This window comes from Rhinoderma darwinii, assembly GCF_050947455.1.
Source record: "Rhinoderma darwinii isolate aRhiDar2 chromosome 1 unlocalized genomic scaffold, aRhiDar2.hap1 SUPER_1_unloc_21, whole genome shotgun sequence".
Taxonomy (NCBI): domain Eukaryota; kingdom Metazoa; phylum Chordata; class Amphibia; order Anura; family Rhinodermatidae; genus Rhinoderma; species Rhinoderma darwinii.
Window position 1 is genome coordinate 357,129 of NW_027461658.1, and position 21,391 is coordinate 378,519.

General features: G+C 48.5%; 1 long non-coding RNA gene across 1 annotated transcript; it reads right to left on the reverse strand.

The window, feature by feature from the left end:
* On the reverse strand, window positions 1-19,626 carry LOC142670916 (uncharacterized). Its single transcript, XR_012851776.1, has 3 exons — window positions 19,485-19,626; window positions 567-727; window positions 1-78 (listed from the first exon to the last, which is right to left on the reverse strand). It is a non-coding gene; the product is annotated as an uncharacterized LOC142670916 (long non-coding RNA).
* Between the last annotated feature and the right edge of the window lie 1,765 nt (window positions 19,627-21,391).

The window sequence follows — 21,391 nt, forward strand, 5'->3', positions numbered from 1 at the left end:
ACTACTGCTCCATCCTCCTGACTCATGGATGATGGGAGTCGTACAGTCACCCGATGTCTTCTTCACTATTGTGTACTCCTGTGTATGGAGAGAGACACTTAGAGAACTGAACACAGTATTCCCCCCTCAGTAGAGAGAGAGAGATTGTGACCCCGCTGTATAGAGCTCTAGTGACCCCACATCTGTAATACTGGAGACCTCACCTACAAAAAGACATTGAGAAAATAGAACGAGGCCAAAACTAAAAAGTAATAATATTGGGCGGACTAGATGGACCATGTGCTCTCCTCCTGCCGTCATCTCCTATGTTTCTATAGATGTCATCCTGATCCTCCTGGCTCCTTTTCATTCTCATTGCTCTACAACATCACTATTGCTGCATTGGTGACATGACACATAACTGACCATATTGGTGGCAGATCTTCAGCTTTTCTGCTGGTGGCTTCTTGATGTCACTTGGAAGGTCTGGACGCTGTTATACAGGACACTGGATTCTTCCTATTCCTTCCTATTATGTATTGTCCCTTCCCTATGTGTGCCTTGTTCTATAATGTAGAAAAGTTTACCTCTCCGCTCAACAGGTAGATGATCTCCAAGGTGAAGTCTAATATTCTTCTGCTCATCTCATTCCTGTCCTTGTCCATCCTTGGTGGGTCATTCAGGAGAAGGAACGTTGTGGAGAAGATGAGAAAACTGGAGGAACTGGAGGATCTAGTACTGCAGACGTCTTTATGAAGAAAGGAGAAGATGGAGATCATACAGGGGACAACATCATGTGTGACATACAGAACCTCACTTATTCATCATTGAGAGAAACATCTTCTCAGAGCCGTCACCACATGGAATAAAGGGGTATTCCCAACACGGACTTTTCTCCCCAGGATATGCCAGAAATGTCTGATAGATGCGGCTCCACCTCTGGGTGGCCGTGCTCGGCTGTTTCTGGACCTCCTATACAAGTGAATGGAGAGAGTCGTGTACATGTGTGGTCACCTCTCCATTCATTCTCCACCTGGATGTAGTCATCACCTCACCAGGCGGGTCGGTGGACCCCGTTCTCCGCATAGAGTTGGGACCCCCATATATCAGACATTTATGGCATATCTCTCAGGTGAGAAGAGTAAAATGAAGAAATTCCCCCCCAGACAATGAAGACCTGACTCCTGACATCCGGACACATGGCGGATACTGCGGAGACATTGCTGACATCTCACAAGACGTGGTGCACACTATGCAGTCAGTGTTTGATATGAACTGTGAGGTTCTGCAGCAGCTGAGGTGACATTATATAGAGGGAACATGCAGTGTGATCTCTTATGTTACAGCGCAGGTGGAGCGGAGCAGAGTGATACATTGTTTTGTGGGATAAGATTCAGTATAAACTTGTATTTTACTCATTTAACCCCTTCCTGCACAGGACATTTACCGCTCAGGACTTGTTCACATGACATAGGGAAGACCTGACACCTGCTGCAAAGGCTGGAGACCTGAGGGAACGCCGACCCCGGGCATTTAACTACTTAGATGGCGTGGTCAATATCGACTGCAGAATCTAAGCTGTAAGAAAGAGGGGGGGGGGTCCTCTCTGACAGATCATCAGCCCCTCACAACACGATCACGGGGTATAGATGGTTGTCATCGCAGCCTGGGGGGTAATGAAATTCTGCCATCTTTCTGCTCCTATTAACCCCTTAATCTTAATCACGATATACTGCGATATTAGTATTACAGTGTATTGTACCAGCGATCTAATCGTCACTAGTTCACGTCCCCCAGGGGAGTAATACAATTTGCTAAAAATATTCAAATAAAGCGTTTAGTTCTCTACAAAATATTAAATATAAAATAAAACCTTTTCACAATTTGTCTTTAAAGGAACGTAAAGAACACAAACAATAAACATAACTGGTATCACGGCATCCGTGAACAGAAGGATTATAATAAAAGGTTATTTACCCGCACGGTGAACGATGCAAGAAAAAAAAACCCCCAAAAAAACACTAGAAGCTCCAAAAAAAATAAATATTAAAAAGTGATCAAAAAATTGCAACTCGTCCTACAAAAAATAAGCCCTCACTCCGCTCCATCGACAGAAAATTAAAAAGTTCTGGCTCTGGATACATAGTTGCCAACATTTCTTTCCCCAGGGACACTTAGGATGTGGCTTCTTTGGTGGGTGTGTCTTGTGGGCGTGACTTATACAGTGGGTGTGGGTTATGGGGCGTGACTTATCTGGTGGATGTGGGTTATGGGGCGTGGCTTCCCAGAATTTCTCCATATTAATAAACAGACCAAATATTCTGCACTAGTTTGGCTGACAACCATTATGGTGGCCGGTATCTCTCTCTGGGTATGTGGTTGTTTACAGGCAGGTGATGTCTCACTTTATCACTAGGGCGAGAAGATATGTGCTGACCGCTACTGGCAGCGTAAAAACCAGCGTAGATAGTGCCATACTCAGTGCCCCTTGTAAATTGCGCCACTCACTGTTTCTTGTAGATAGCGCCACAACCCCCTGTAGATATTACCACACACAACCCCCTGTACATAGTGCCACACACAACCCCCTGTACATAGTGCCACACACAACCCCCTGTACATAGTGCCACACACAACCCCCTGTACATAGTGCCACACACAACCCCCTGTACATAGTGCCACACACAACCCCCTGTCCATGGTGCCACACACACCCCACTGTAGATAGTGCCAAACACATACACTCACCCCTGTAGATAGTGCCAAACTCACACCCTGTAGATAGTGCCTCACACCCCCCCTGTAGATAGACAGCCCTCCGTAGATAGCGCCGCACACCCCACTGTAGATAATGCCACACACACCGCCTTTTAGAGATAGGGCCACACACACCCTCCTGTAGATAGTGCCAAACAAACACACACACACACACACACACACCCCACTGTAGATAGCGCCGAACACCCCACTGTAGATACACACACACACACACACACACACCCCTGTAGATAGTGCCACACACTCCCCTGTAAATAGTGCCACACACACAGACCTCCATAGATAGTGCCACACACCCCACTGTAGATGGTGCCACACACTCCCCCTGAAGATAGTGCCAAACACACATACACACCCTGTAGATAGCGACACACACACCCCTGCAGATAGTGTCGCACACCCCACTGTAGATGGTGCCACACACTCCCCCTGAAGATAGTGCCAAACACATACACACCCTGTAGATAGCGCCGAACAACCCACTGTAGATAACGCCACACCACCCCCTTTAGATAGCGCCACACACAAAATCCCCTGTAGATAGTGCCACACACACACCCCTGCAGAGTGCCACACACACCCCTGTAGTTAGCGCCACACAAAACCCCCGTAGATAGTGCCGCACACACAACCACCTGTACATAGTGCCACACACTCCCCCCCCCTGTAAATAGTGTCACACACACAGCCCTCCATAGATAGTGCCACGCAAACACCCCTCTAGACAGCGACACACACAGCCCTGCAGATAGTGACACACACCCCACTGTAGATAATGCCACACATACACTCTTTAGATAGAGCCATCACACAGCCCCCTGTAGATAGCGCCACACACTCCCCCTGTAGATAGCGCCACACACTCCCCCTGTAGATAGCGCCACACACACATACACACCCTGTAGATAGCGCCGAACACCCCACTGTAGATAACGCCACACCACCCCCTTTAGAGAGCTCCCCCCCCCCCTGCAGAGCACCACACACAACCCCCTGTAGATAGTGACACACACCCCTGTAGATAATGCCACCCCCCCTGCAGAGTGCAACACACAAACACACCCTTGTAGATAGCACCACACACACCCCCTGAACATAGTGCCACAAATAGTGCCCTGTAGATATCGCCACACACACACCCCTTGTACATAGCTCCACACACACACCCCTGTAGAGAGTGCCACACACAGCCCCCATGCAGATAGCCACATACACACACCCCCCTGCAGGTAGCCCCACACATAGTCCTCTGTAGATAGCACCACACACACACACAGTCCCCTGAAGAAAGTACCACACACACACAGTCCCATGTAGACAGTGCCTTAAACAGCCCCCCTGTAGAGAGTGCCACACACAGCCCCCCTGTAGAGAGTGCCACACACAGCCCCCCTGTAGAGAGTGCCACACACACTTTAGATAGTGCCACACACTGCCCCCTGTAGATAGTGCCACACACTGCCCCCTGTAGATAGTGCCACACACTCCCCCTGTAGATAGTGACACACACTGCCCCCTGTAGATAGTGACACACACACTGCTCCCTGTAGATATTACCACACACTGCTACCTGTATATATTACCACACACACTGCTCCCTGTAGATATTACCACACACACTGCCCCCTGTAGATATTACCACACACACTGCTCCCTGTAGATATTACCACACACACTGCTCCCTGTAGATATTACCACACACTGCTCCCTGTAGATATTACCACACACACTGCTCCCTGTAGATATTACCACACACTGCTCCCTGTATATATTACCACACACACTGCTCCCTGTAGATATTACCACACACACTGCTCCCTGTAGATATTACCACACACACACTGCTCCCTGTAGATATTACCACACACACTGCTCCCTGTATATATTACCACACACACTGCTCCCTGTAGATATTACCACACACACTGCTCCCTGTAGATATTACCACACACACTGCTCCCTGTAGATATTACCACACACACTGCTCCCTGTAGATATTACCACACACGCTGCTCCCTGTAGATATTACCACACACGCTGCTCCCTGTAGATATTACCACACACGCTGCTCCCTGTAGATAATACCACACACACTGCTCCCTGTAGATATTACCACACACACTGTTCCCTGTAGATATTACCACACACACTGCTCCCTGTAGATATTACCACACACGCTGCTCCCTGTAGATATTACCACACACGCTGCTCCCTGTAGATATTACCACACACTGCTCCCTGTAGATATTACCACACACACTGCTCCCTGTAGATATTACCACACACACTGCTCCCTGTAGATATTACCACACACACTGCTCCCTGTAGATATTACCACACACACTGCTCCCTGTAGATATTACCACACACACTGCTCCCTGTAGATATTACCACACACGCTGCTGCCTGTAGATATTACCACACACGCTGCTCCCTGTAGATATTACCACACACGCTGCTCCCTGTAGATATTACCACACACGCTGCTCCCTGTAGATATTACCACACACGCTGCTCCCTGTAGATATTACCACACACGCTGCTCCCTGTAGATATTACCACACACGCTGCTCCCTGTAGATATTACCACACACGCTGCTCCCTGTAGATATTACCACACACACACTGCTCCCTGTAGATATTACCACACACACTGCTCCCTGTAGATATTACCACACACGCTGCTCCCTGTAGATATTACCACACACGCTGCTCTCTGTAGATATTACCACACACACTGCTCCCTGTAGATATTACCACACACACTGCCCCCTGTAGATATTACCACACACACTGCTCCCTGTATATATTACCACACACACTGCTCCCTGTAGATATTACCACACACACTGCTCCCTGTAGATATTACCACACACACTGCTACCTGTAGATATTACCACACACACTGCTCCCTGTAGATATTACCACACACACTGCTCCCTGTAGATATTACCACACACACTGCTCCCTGTATATATTACCACACACACTGTTCCCTGTAGATATTACCACACACACTGCTCCCTGTAGATAGCACCACACACACTGCTCCCTGTAGATATTACCACACACACTGCTCCCTGTAGATATTACCACACACGCTGCTCCCTGTAGATATTACCACACACACACTGCTCCCTGTAGATATTACCACACACGCTGCTCCCTGTATATATTACCACACACACTGCTCCCTGTAGATATTACCACACACGCTGCTCCCTGTAGATATTACCACACACACACTGCTCCCTGTAGATATTACCACACACGCTGCTCCCTGTAGATATTACCACACACACTGCTCCCTGTAGATATTACCACACACACTGCCCCCTGTAGATATTACCACACACTGCCCCCTGTAGATATTACCACACACACTGCTCCCTGTAGATATTACCACACACTGCTCCCTGTAGATATTACCACACACACTGCTCCCTGTAGATATTACCACACACGCTGCTCCCTGTAGATATTACCACACACGCTGCTCTCTGTAGATATTACCACACACACTGCTCCCTGTAGATATTACCACACACACTGCCCCCTGTAGATATTACCACACACACTGCTCCCTGTAGATATTACCACACACACTGCTCCCTGTATATATTACCACACACACTGCTCCCTGTAGATATTACCACACACACTGCTCCCTGTAGATATTACCACACACACTGCTCCCTGTAGATATTACCACACACACTGCCCCCTGTAGATATTACCACACTGCCCCCTGTAGATATTACCACACACACTGCTCCCTGTATATATTACCACACACACTGCTCCCTGTAGATATTACCACACACACTGCTCCCTGTAGATATTACCACACACACTGTTCCCTGTAGATATTACCACACACACTGCTCCCTGTAGATATTACCACACACACTGCTCCCTGTAGATATTACCACACACACTGCTCCCTGTAGATATTACCACACACACTGTTCCCTGTATATATTACCACACACACTGCTCCCTGTATATATTACCACACACACTGCTCCCTGTAGATATTACCACACACTGCTCCCTGTAGATATTACCACACACACTGCCCCCTGTATATATTACCACACACACTGCTCCCTGTAGATATTACCACACACTGTTCCCTGTATATATTACCACACACACTGCTCCCTGTATATATTACCACACACACTGCTCCCTGTATATATTACCACACACGCTGCCCCCTGTAGATATTACCACACGCTGCTCCCTGTAGATATTAGCACACACACTGCTCCCTGTATATATTACCACACACACTGCCCCCTGTATATATTACCACACACACTGCCCCCTGTATATATTACCACACACGCTGCTCCCTGTAGATATTACCACACAGGCTGCTCCCTGTAGATATTACCACACACGCTGCTCCCTGTAGATATTACCACACACGCTGCTCACTGTAGATATTACCACACACGCTGCTCACTGTAGATATTACCACACACGCTGCTCACTGTAGATATTACCACACACGCTGCTCCCTGTAGATATTACCACACACGCTGCTCCCTGTAGATATTACCACACACGCTGCTCCCTGTAGATATTACCACACACACTGCTCCCTGTAGATATTACCACACACACTGCTCCCTGTAGACATTACCACACACACTGCCCCCTGTAGATATTACCACACACACTGCTTCCTGTAGATATTACCACACACACTGCTCCCTGTAGATATTACCACACACACTGCTCCCTGTAGATATTACCACACACACTGCTCCCTGTAGATATTACCACACACTGCTGCCTGTAGATATTACCACACACGCTGCTCCCTGTATATATTACCACACACGCTGCTCCCTGTAGATATTACCACACACACTGCTCCCTGTATATATTACCACACACACTGCTCCCTGTAGATATTACCACACACACTGCTCCCTGTAGATATTACCACACACACTGCTTCCTGTAGATATTACCACACACACTGCTCCCTGTAGATATTACCACACACACTGCTCCCTGTAGATATTACCACACACACTGCACCCTGTATATATTACCACACACGCTGCTCCCTGTATATATTACCACACACACTGCTCCCTGTAGATATTACCCCACACACTGCTCCCTGTATATATTACCACACACACTGCTCCCTGTATATATTACCACACACGCTGCTCCCTGTAGATATTACCACACACGCTGCTCCCTGTAGATATTACCACACACGCTGCTCCCTGTAGATATTACCACACACGCTGCTCCATGTAGATATTACCACACACACTGCTCCCTGTAGATATTACCACACACACTGCTCCCTGTAGATATTACCACACACACTGCTCCCTGTAGATATTACCACACACACTGCCCCCTGTATATATTACCACACACACTGCTCCCTGTATATATTACCACACACACTGCTCCCTGTAGATATTACCCCACACACTGCTCCCTGTATATATTACCACACACACTGCTCCCTGTAGATATTACCACACACTGCTCCCTGTAGATATTACCACACACACTGCTCCCTGTAGATATTACCACACACACTGCTCCCTGTATATATTACCACACACACTGCTCCCTGTAGATATTACCACACACACTGCTCCCTGTAGATATTACCACACACACTGCTCCCTGTAGATATTACCACACACACTGCTCCCTGTAGATATTACCACACACGCTGCTCCCTGTAGATATTACCACACACTGCTCCCTGTAGATATTACCACACACACTGCTCCCTGTAGATATTACCACACACACTGCTCCCTGTAGATATTACCACACACGCTGCTCCCTGTAGATATTACCACACACACACACTGCTCCCTGTATATATTACCACACACACTGCTCCCTGTATATATTACCGCACACACTGCTCCCTGTAGATATTACCACACACTGCTCCCTGTAGATATTACCACACACACTGCTCCCTGTAGATATTACCACACACACTGCTCCCTGTATATATTACCACACACACTGCTCCCTGTAGATATTACCACACACACTGCTCCCTGTAGATATTACCACACACACTGCTCCCTGTAGATATTACCACACACACTGCTCCCTGTAGATATTACCACACACTGCTCCCTGTAGATATTACCACACACTGCTCCCTGTAGATATTACCACACACACTGCTCCCTGTAGATATTACCACACACACTGCTCCCTGTAGATATTACCACACACGCTGCTCCCTGTAGATATTACCACACACACACACTGCTCCCTGTATATATTACCACACACACTGCTCCCTGTATATATTACCACACACACTGCTCCCTGTAGATATTACCACACACTGCTCCCTGTAGATATTACCACACACACTGCTCCCTGTAGATATTACCACACACACTGCTCCCTGTATATATTACCACACACACTGCTCCCTGTAGATATTACCACACACTGCTCCCTGTAGATATTACCACACACACTGCTCCCTGTATATATTACCACACACACTGCTCCCTGTAGATATTACCACACACTGCTCCCTGTAGATATTACCACACACACTGCTCCCTGTAGATATTACCACACACACTGCTCCCTGTATATATTACCACACACACTGCTCCCTGTAGATATTACCACACACGCTGCTCCCTGTATATATTACCACACACTGCTCCCTGTAGATATTACCACACACACTGCTCCCTGTATATATTACCACACACACTGCTCCCTGTAGATATTACCACACACGCTGCTCCCTGTAGATATTACCACACACGCTGCTCCCTGTAGATATTACCACACACGCTGCTCCCTGTATATATTACCACACACGCTGCCCCCTGTATATATTACCACACACACTGCTCCCTGTATATATTACCACACACTGCTCCCTGTAGATATTACCACACACACTGCTCCCTGTAGATATTACCACACACACTGCCCCCTGTAGATATTACCACACACACTGCTCCCTGTATATATTACCACACACACTGCTCCCTGTAGATATTACCACACACACTGCTCCCTGTAGATATTACCACACACACTGCCCCCTGTAGATATTACCACACACACTGCTCCCTGTAGATATTACCACACACGCTGCTCCCTGTAGATATTACCACACACTGCTCCCTGTAGATATTACCACACACGCTGCTCCCTGTAGATATTACCACACACGCTGCCCCCTGTAGATATTACCACACACGCTGCTCCCTGTAGATATTACCACACACACACTGCTCCCTGTATATATTACCACACACACTGCTCCCTGTAGATATTACCACACACACTGCTCCCTGTATATATTACCACACACACTGCTCCCTGTATATATTACCACACACACTGACCCCTGTATATATTACCACACACACTGCTCCCTGTAGATATTACCACACACACTGCTCCCTGTAGATATTACCACACACACTGCTCCCTGTAGATATTACCACACACACTGCCCCCTGTAGATATTACCACACACACTGCTCCCTGTAGATATTACCACACACACTGCTCCCTGTAGATATTACCACACACACTGCTCCCTGTAGATATTACCACACACACTGCTCCCTGTAGATATTACCACACACGCTGCTCCCTGTAGATATTACCACACACGCTGCTCCCTGTAGATATTACCACACACACTGCTCCCTGTATATATTACCACACACACTGCTCCCTGTATATATTACCACACACACTGCCCCCTGTAGATATTACCACACACGCTGCTCCCTGTAGATATTACCACACACGCTGCTCCCTGTATATATTACCACACACGCTGCTCCCTGTAGATATTACCACACACGCTGCTCCCTGTATATATTACCACACACGCTGCTCCCTGTATATATTACCACACACGCTGCTCCCTGTATATATTACCACACACACTGCCCCCTGTAGATATTACCACACACGCTGCTCCCTGTAGATATTACCACACACGCTGCTCCCTGTATATATTACCACACACGCTGCTCCCTGTAGATATTACCACACACACTGCTCCCTGTAGATATTACCACACACGCTGCTCCCTGTAGATATTACCACACACGCTGCTCCCTGTAGATATTACCACACACTGCTCACTGTAGATATTACCACACACACTGCTCCCTGTATATATTACCACACACACTGCTCCCTGTAGATATTACCACACACACTGCTCCCTGTAGATAGCACCACACACACTGCTCCCTGTATATATTACCACACACGCTGCCCCCTGTAGATATTACCACACACGCTGCTCCCTGTAGATATTACCACACACGCTGCTCCCTGTAGATATTACCACACACGCTGCTCCCTGTAGATATTACCACACACTGCTCACTGTAGATATTACCACACACACTGCTCCCTGTATATATTACCACACACACTGCTCCCTGTAGATATTACCACACACACTGCTCCCTGTAGATAGCACCACACACACTGCTCCCTGTATATATTACCACACACACTGCCCCCTGTAGATATTACCACACACGCTGCTCCCTGTAGATATTACCACACACGCTGCTCCCTGTAGATATTACCACACACGCTGCTCCCTGTAGATATTACCACACACGCTGCTCCCTGTAGATATTACCACACACGCTGCTCCCTGTAGATATTACCACACACGCTGCTCCCTGTAGATATTACCACACACGCTGCTCCCTGTAGATATTACCACACACGCTGCTCCCTGTATATATTACCACACACGCTGCTCCCTGTAGATATTACCACACACACTGCTCCCTGTAGATATTACCACACACACTGCTCCCTGTAGATAGCACCACACACACTGCTCCCTGTAGATATTACCACACACACACTGCTCCCTGTAGATATTGCCACACACGCTGCTCCCTGTAGATATTACCACACACACTGCTCCCTGTAGATATTACCACACACACTGCTCCCTGTAGATATTACCACACACGCTGCTCCCTGTAGATATTACCACACACACTGCTCCCTGTAGATATTACCACACACACTGCTCCCTGTATATATTACCACACACTGCTCCCTGTAGATATTACCACACACACTGCTCCCTGTAGATATTACCACATACACTGCTCCCTGTAGATATTACCACACACACTGCTCCCTGTAGATATTACCACACACACTGCTCCCTGTATATATTACCACACACGCTGCTCCCTGTAGATATTACCACACACGCTGCTCCCTGTAGATATTACCACACACACTGCTCCCTGTAGATATTACCACACACACTGCTCCCTGTATAACCATACACACAGCCCCCTGTAGATATTACCACACACACTGCTCCCTGTAGATATTACCACACACACTGCCCCCTGTAGATATTACCACACACACACTGCTCCCTGTATATATTACCACACACACTGCTCCCTGTAGATATTACCACACACACTGCTCCCTGTAGATATTACCACACGCTGCTCCCTGTAGATATTACCACACACACTGCTCCCTGTAGATATTACCACACACACTGCTCCCTGTAGATATTACCACACACACGCTGCTCCCTGTAGATATTACCACACACACTGCTCCCTGTAGATATTACCACACACACTGCTCCCTTTATAACCATACACACTGCTCCCTGTACATATTACCACACACACTGCTCCCTGTAGATATTACCACACACACTGCTCCCTGTAGATATTACCACACACACTGCTCCCTGTAGATATTACCACACACACTGCTCCCTGTATAACCATACACACTGCTCCCTGTAGATATTACCACACGCTGCTCCCTGTAGATATTACCACACACACTGCTCCCTGTACATATTACCACACACACTGCTCCCTGTAGATATTACCACACACACTGCTCCCTGTAGATATTACCACACACACTGCTCCCTGTAGATATTACCACACACGCTGCTCCCTGTAGATATTACCACACACACTGCTCCCTGTAGATATTACCACACACACTGCTCCCTGTAGATATTACCACACACGCTGCTCCCTGTAGATATTACCACACACGCTGCTCCCTGTAGATATTACCACACACACTACTCCCTGTAGATATTACCACACACACTGCTCCCTGTAGATATTACCACACACACTGCTCCCTGTACATATTACCACACACGCTGCTCCCTGTATATATTACCACACACACTGCTCCCTGTATATATTACCACACACACTGCTCCCTGTAGATATTACCACACACACTGCTCCCTGTAGATATTACCACACACACTGCTCCCTGTAGATATTACCACACACACTGCTCCCTGTAGATATTACCACACACACTGCTCCCTGTAGATATTACCACACACACTGCTCCCTGTAGATATTACCACACACTGCTCCCTGTATATATTACCACACACACTGCTCCCTGTAGATATTACCACACACACTGCTCCCTGTAGATATTACCACACACACTGCTCCCTGTAGATATTACCACACACGCTGCTCTCTGTAGATATTACCACACACACTGCTCCCTGTAGATATTACCACACACACTGCTCCCTGTAGATATTACCACACACACTGCTCCCTGTAGATATTACCACACACACTGCTCCCTGTAGATATTACCACACACGCTGCTCCCTGTAGATATTACCACACACACTGCTCCCTGTATATATTACCACACGCTGCTCCCTGTAGATATTACCACACACACTGCTCCCTGTAGATATTACCACACACACTGCAACCTGTAGATATTACCACACACACTGCTCCCTGTAGATATTACCACACACACTGCTCCCTGTAGATATTACCACACACTGCTCCCTGTATATATTACCACACACACTGCTCCCTGTAGATATTACCACACACACTGCTCCCTGTAGATATTACCACACACGCTGCTCCCTGTAGATATTACCACACACTGCTCCCTGTAGATATTACCACACACACAGCCCCCCTGTAGATATTACCACACACACTGCTCCCTGTAGATATTACCACACACACTGCTCCCTGTAGATATTACCACACACGCTGCTCCCTGTAGATATTACCACACACACTGCTCCCTGTAGATATTACCACACACACTGCTCCCTGTAGATATTACCACACACACACTGCTCCCTGTAGATATTACCACACACACTGCTCCCTGTAGATATTACCACACACACTGCTCCCTGTAGATATTACCACACACGCTACTCCCTGTAGATATTACCACACACGCTGCTCCCTGTAGATATTACCACACGCTGCTCCCTGTAGATATTACCACACACACTGCTCCCTGTATATATTACCACACACGCTGCTCCCTGTAGATATTACCACACACACTGCCCCCTGTAGATATTACCACACACTGCTCCCTGTAGATATTACCACACACTGCTCCCTGTATATATTACCACACACACTGCTCCCTGTAGATATTACCACACACTGCTCCCTGTAGATATTACCACACACTGCTCCCTGTAGATATTACCACACACACTACTCCCTGTAGATATTACCACACACGCTGCTCCCTGTATATATTACCACACACGCTGCTCCCTGTAGATATTACCACACACACTGCTCCCTGTAGATATTACCACACACTGCTCCCTGTAGATATTACCACACACGCTGCTCCCTGTAGATAGTGACACACACTGCCCCCTGTAGATAGTGACACACACAGCCCCCTGTAGATAGTGACACACACAGCCCCCTGTAGATAGTGACACACACAGCCCCCTGTATAGTGACACACTGCCCCCTGTAGATAGTGACACACACTGCCCCCTGTAGATAGTGACACACACAGCCCCCTGTAGATAGTGACACACACAGCCCCCTGTAGATAGTGACACACTGCCCCCTGTAGATAGTGACACACACTGCCCCCTGTAGATAGTGACACACACTGCCCCCTGTAGATAGTGACACACACAGCCCCCTGTAGATAGTGACACACACAGCCCCCTGTAGATATTACCACACACACTGCTCCCTGTAGATATTACCACACACACTGCTCCCTGTAGATATTACCACACACACTGCTCCCTGTAGATATTACCACACACGCTGCTCCCTGTATATATTACCACACACGTGGCTCCCTGTAGATATTACCACACACGCTGCTCCCTGTAGATATTACCACACACGCTGCTCCCTGTAGATATTACCACACACGCTGCTCCCTGTAGATATTACCACACACACTGCTCCCTGTAGATATTACCACACACACTGCTCCCTGTAGATATTACCACACACACTGCTCCCTGTAGATATTACCACACACACTGCTCCCTGTATATATTACCACACACTGCTCCCTGTAGATATTACCACACACACTGCCCCCTGTATATATTACCACACACATTGCCCCCTGTATATATTACCACACACACTGCTCCCTGTAGATATTACCACACACGCTGCTCCCTGTAGATATTACCACACACACTGCTCCCTGTATATATTACCACACACACTGCCCCCTGTATATATTACCACACACACTGCCCCCTGTATATATTACCACACACGCTGCTCCCTGTAGATATTACCACACACACTGCTCCCTGTAGATATTACCACACACACTGCTCCCTGTAGATATTACCACACACTGCCCCCTGTAGATAGTGACACACTGCCCCCTGTAGATAGTGACACACACTGCCCCCTGTAGATAGTGACACACTGCCCCCTGTAGATAGTGACACACTGCCCCCTGTAGATAGTGACACACTGCCCCCTGTAGATAGTGACACACACACTGCTCCCTGTAGATAGTGACACACACAGCCCCCTGTAGATAGTGACACACACAGACCCCCTGTAGATAGTGACACACTGCCCCCTGTAGATAGTGACACACACTGCCCCCTGTAGATAGTGACACACACACACACACTGCCCCCTGTAGATAGTGACACACACAGCCCCCTGTAGATAGTGACACACACAGACCCCCTGTAGATAGTGACACACTGCCCCCTGTAGATAGTGACACACACTGCCCCCTGTAGATAGTGACACACACACACACACTGCTCCCTGTAGATAGTGACACACACAGCCCCCTGTAGATAGTGACACACACAGACCCCCTGTAGATAGTGACACACTGCCCCCTGTAGATAGTGACACACACTGCCCCCTGTAGATAGTGACACACACACACACACACTGCCCCCTGTAGATAGTGACACACACTGCCCCCTGTAGATAGTGCCACACACAGCCCCCTGTAGATAGTGACACACACTGCCCCCTGTAGATAGTGACACACACTGCCCCCTGTAGATAGTGACACACACTGCCCCCTGTAGATAGTGCCACACACTGCCCCCTGTAGATAGTGACACACACAGACCCCCTGTAGATAGTGACACACTGCCCCCTGTAGATAGTGACACACACTGCCCCCTGTAGATAGTGACACACACACACACTGCCCCCTGTAGATAGTGACACACACAGCCCCCTGTAGATAGTGACACACACTGCCCCCTGTAGATAGTGACACACACTGCCCCCTGTAGATAGTGACACACACTGCCCCCTGTAGATAGTGACACACACTGCCCCCTGTAGATAGTGACACACACTGCCCCCTGTAGATAGTGACACACACAGCCCCCCCCTGTAGATAGTGCCACACACAGCCCCCTGTAGATAGTGACACACACTGCCCCCTGTAGATAGTGACACACACTGCCCCCTGTAGATAGTGACACACACTGCTCCCTGTAGATAGTGACACACACAGCCCCCTGTAGATAGTGACACACACAGACCCCCTGTAGATAGTGACACACTGCCCCCTGTAGATAGTGACACACACTGCCCCCTGTAGATAGTGACACACACACACACACTGCCCCCTGTAGATAGTGACACACACAGCCCCCTGTAGATAGTGACACACACAGACCCCCTGTAGATAGTGACACACTGCCCCCTGTAGATAGTGACACACACTGCCCCCTGTAGATAGTGACACACACACACACACTGCTCCCTGTAGATAGTGACACACACAGCCCCCTGTAGATAGTGACACACACAGACCCCCTGTAGATAGTGACACACTGCCCCCTGTAGATAGTGACACACACTGCCCCCTGTAGATAGTGACACACACACACACACTGCCCCCTGTAGATAGTGACACACACTGCCCCCTGTAGATAGTGCCACACACAGCCCCCTGTAGATAGTGACACACACTGCCCCCTGTAGATAGTGACACACACTGCCCCTTGTAGATAGTGCCACACACAGCCCCCTGTAGATAGTGACACACACAGACCCCCTGTAGATAGTGACACACACTGCCCCCTGTAGATAGTGACACACACACACACTGCCCCCTGTAGATAGTGACACACACAGCCCCCTGTAGATAGTGACACACACTGCCCCCTGTAGATAGTGACACACACTGCCCCCTGTAGATAGTGACACACACTGCCCCCTGTAGATAGTGACACACACTGCCCCCTGTAGATAGTGACACACACAGCCCCCTGTAGATAGTGACACACACTGCCCCCTGTAGATAGTGACACACACTGCCCCCTGTAGATAGTGACACACACAGCCCCCTGTAGATAATACCACACACACAGCCCCCTGTAGATAGTGACACACACTGCCCCCTGTAGATAGTGACACACACAGCCCCCTGTAGATAGTGACACACACTGCCCCCTGTAGATAGTGACACACACACACACACTGCTCCCTGTAGATAGTGACACACACAGCCCCCTGTAGATAGTGACACACACAGACCCCCTGTAGATAGTGACACACTGCCCCCTGTAGATAGTGACACACACTGCCCCCTGTAGATAGTGACACACACACACACACTGCCCCCTGTAGATAGTGACACACACTGCCCCCTGTAGATAGTGCCACACACAGCCCCCTGTAGATAGTGACACACACTGCCCCCTGTAGATAGTGACACACACTGCCCCTTGTAGATAGTGCCACACACAGCCCCCTGTAGATAGTGACACACACAGACCCCCTGTAGATAGTGACACACACTGCCCCCTGTAGATAGTGACACACACACACACTGCCCCCTGTAGATAGTGACACACACAGCCCCCTGTAGATAGTGACACACACTGCCCCCTGTAGATAGTGACACACACTGCCCCCTGTAGATAGTGACACACACTGCCCCCTGTAGATAGTGACACACACTGCCCCCTGTAGATAGTGACACACACAGCCCCCTGTAGATAGTGACACACACTGCCCCCTGTAGATAGTGACACACACTGCCCCCTGTAGATAGTGACACACACAGCCCCCTGTAGATAATACCACACACACAGCCCCCTGTAGATAGTGACACACACTGCCCCCTGTAGATAGTGACACACACAGCCCCCTGTAGATAGTGACACACACAGACCCCCTGTAGATAGTGACACACACAGCCCTCCCTATAAGAGTAGAATGCCCAGCCAGCGTGTTGCCGACATTCTGGCCGGGGATTCCACCCCAGAAGGAGTGAATGGCAGAGCAGGAAGCGGATAGTTTCCTGCTCCACCATAGTATTTAACTGTATCGGTGTCCTGAGGATGCAGATACAATTGTATATGGCCGGTACACGTCCAGTACAGTAATTTGCCGGGACTGTCTCTGTAAATCCAGGACTGTTGGCAACTATGAGAATCTGGCGACAGAAAATAAAAATTGAAACCAAAATGTTTTTTTGTAAATGTCGCACATCATGAAAAACTCTAGAAATTTGTTATCACGGTAACCGCACGGTCCCGCAGAATAATGTTACGTGGACGCTTTTACAACACAGTGATCGCCGTAAGAATAAGACCGAAAAACATTGGAGGAATCACAGATTTTCCCCATTTCCCCCACATAGAAGTTTTGCAGTTGCAGTGACATTATGTGATACTTTATACGACGCCCTGAAAATCTACAACTCGTCCCGCAGAATCTAATCCTCGCACCGCGGCACCGACAGAAATACACAGAAGTTATAGATCCGAGAAGACGAAGAGGGAAAAACGACAACAGAACCTGGCCTGGTGGTTAAGGGGTTAACCTGCGGTGCGGATTATAAACACGCAGGATATCGGATTTATACCGCGGATTCGCGGCGCATTTGTTGCAGAATTTCCCCATTAAGTTCAATGGGAAAGTCAAGTTCCGCAACAACCGCCATTGTTCCCAGAATCCTCTGCGGCTCCACCGCGTGTTCACAGCAACGCTGCAGGTTACACATATAAAAAAAGAAGGCGTCATGTGACCCCTGCAGCCAATCACAGGCCGGAGAGGTCACATATCATTATAGGGGTCACCTGGACACAGCCGGAAGAGCAGGGACGTGTTGCTATGGTAACGCTCGGAGAGGTGAGGATCGGCCTTGTTGTATTTCTGTAGTAGATATTCGGGGGGATTATACGTCCACCATTTGGGGTGAATATTCGGGGTGATTTCCTTGCGTGTTGTGGGTCGTATTCGCTACGTGTGAACATTCCCTTAAACCGCACGGTGAACGTCATTAACAAGAAATGTATAAAAGTCAGTGAATAAGTTGTATGTAGCGAATATTATGTCATTACAAAACACGACTCGTCCCACAAAACATCCGAAATAACAATTTACCCCAAAGAGGCCGGCACTGGAGGGGTTAAATCCCGGCTAGGAGTCCAGTGGGCGGGGTCACTCAATGATTGACAGCTCTCTGTATACACAGTCATACAGGGGTGACTGATAACAGAGAGAACACCCGACCTGCGCTGCTCTCTTTCTCATACACCGAAATAGCGAAAGAACCTGAGATGACGTCACTACCACGTGACCAAGGAGGGGCGGACCTTATCAGAGGAGAGGAGGCGTGGTGGATGAAGGACCTGTGATATTAAAATCACGTGACCGCGGCATGATGTGACTAATGAGCGATGGACGGATGACATGTGATGATGATCACGTGACATCAGGCGCAGATCTCTGAGGGAGCGGTACTCAAGCGCAATGGAAAGCGGATGATCACGTGACATGAGGGGCGGAGTTCTATTCCCTCCCTCCCCGGTCACATTGGTGGTGACGTCATCACAGGTCCTCCAGCTGTTGCCGTGTATGAGGTGGAGCAGCACTTGTAGGGTGTACATGACCGCTGTTTTCTTAGTGTTCTCTCTGTTATCAGTCAGGAAATTTCCCATAATGCAGTAGTAAGGCAAGGTTACATGAGGTCATTTGTGTCCGGTTTTGGTGCGTTTTTGTCTGGCACAGTGCTGGTGATTATTATTATTTATTATTAGTGCTGTAAATATGAAATACAGGAGGGTTTAACCCCTTGATGACCATCAGATCTTCAGTATTATGTTGGACGTGCGCCGTCACACTAGAAGGAGCGGAGCCTGCACCGTACACGGCTTCTCACAGCCGCCTGCAACCGCCAAGATCAGAGACAGCGCAATCCCGGCCGTTTAACCCCTCAGATGCCGTGATGAATAGCGACCGCGGCATCTGATCAGTTAGAGATAGCGGCTTCCTCTGTCCTCCGAAGAAACAGCGCGATGCCGACCGGTTACCAGTGTAATACATTGTAAGACGTTTTTTTTGTACAAAAAAATGATGTAAGAATTAAAAATAAGTAACGTAATCGCTGCATCCGTTGTGTCCAAATTATTAATAGATCAAGTTATAACCGCAGAAATAATTCACATGTGAACGTCGCTGTTTATGGTCGCCGCGATTCTCCAACATATGGAATAAAAAGTCCCCAAAATGTCACTCACAAAACCCCCCACACCGCGCAATCACCGGAAATATAAACCCTCTCACACCGCGCAATCACCGGAAATATAAAACCCCCACACCGCGCAATCACCGGAAATATAAACCCCCCACACCGCGCAATCACCGGAAATATAAACCTCCCCACACCGCGCAATCACCGGAAATATAAAACCCCTCACACCGCGCAATCACCGGAAATATAAAACACCTCACACCGCGCAATCACCTGAAATATAAACCCCTCACACCGTGCAATCACCGGAAATATAAACCCCTCACACTGCGCAATCACCGGAGATATAAAACCCCTCACACCGCGCAATCACCGGAAATATAAAACACCTCACACCGCGCAATCACCGGAAATATAAACCCCTCACACCGCGCAATCACCGGAAATATAAACCCCCTCACACCGCGCAATCACCGGAAATATAAAACCCCTCACACCGCGCAATCACCGGAAATATAAAACCCCCCACACCGCGCAATAACCGGAAATATAAACCCCTCACACCGCGCAATCACCGGAAATATAAAACCCCCCACACCGCGCAATCACCGGAAATATAAACCCCCTCACACCGCGCAATCACCGGAAATATAAACCCCCTCACACCGCGCAATCACCGGAAATATAAAACCCACACCGCGCAATCACCGGAAATATAAACCCCTCACACCGCGCAATCACCGGAAATATAAAACCCCCCACACCGCGCAATCACCGGAAATATAAACCCCCTCACACCGCGCAATCACCGGAAATA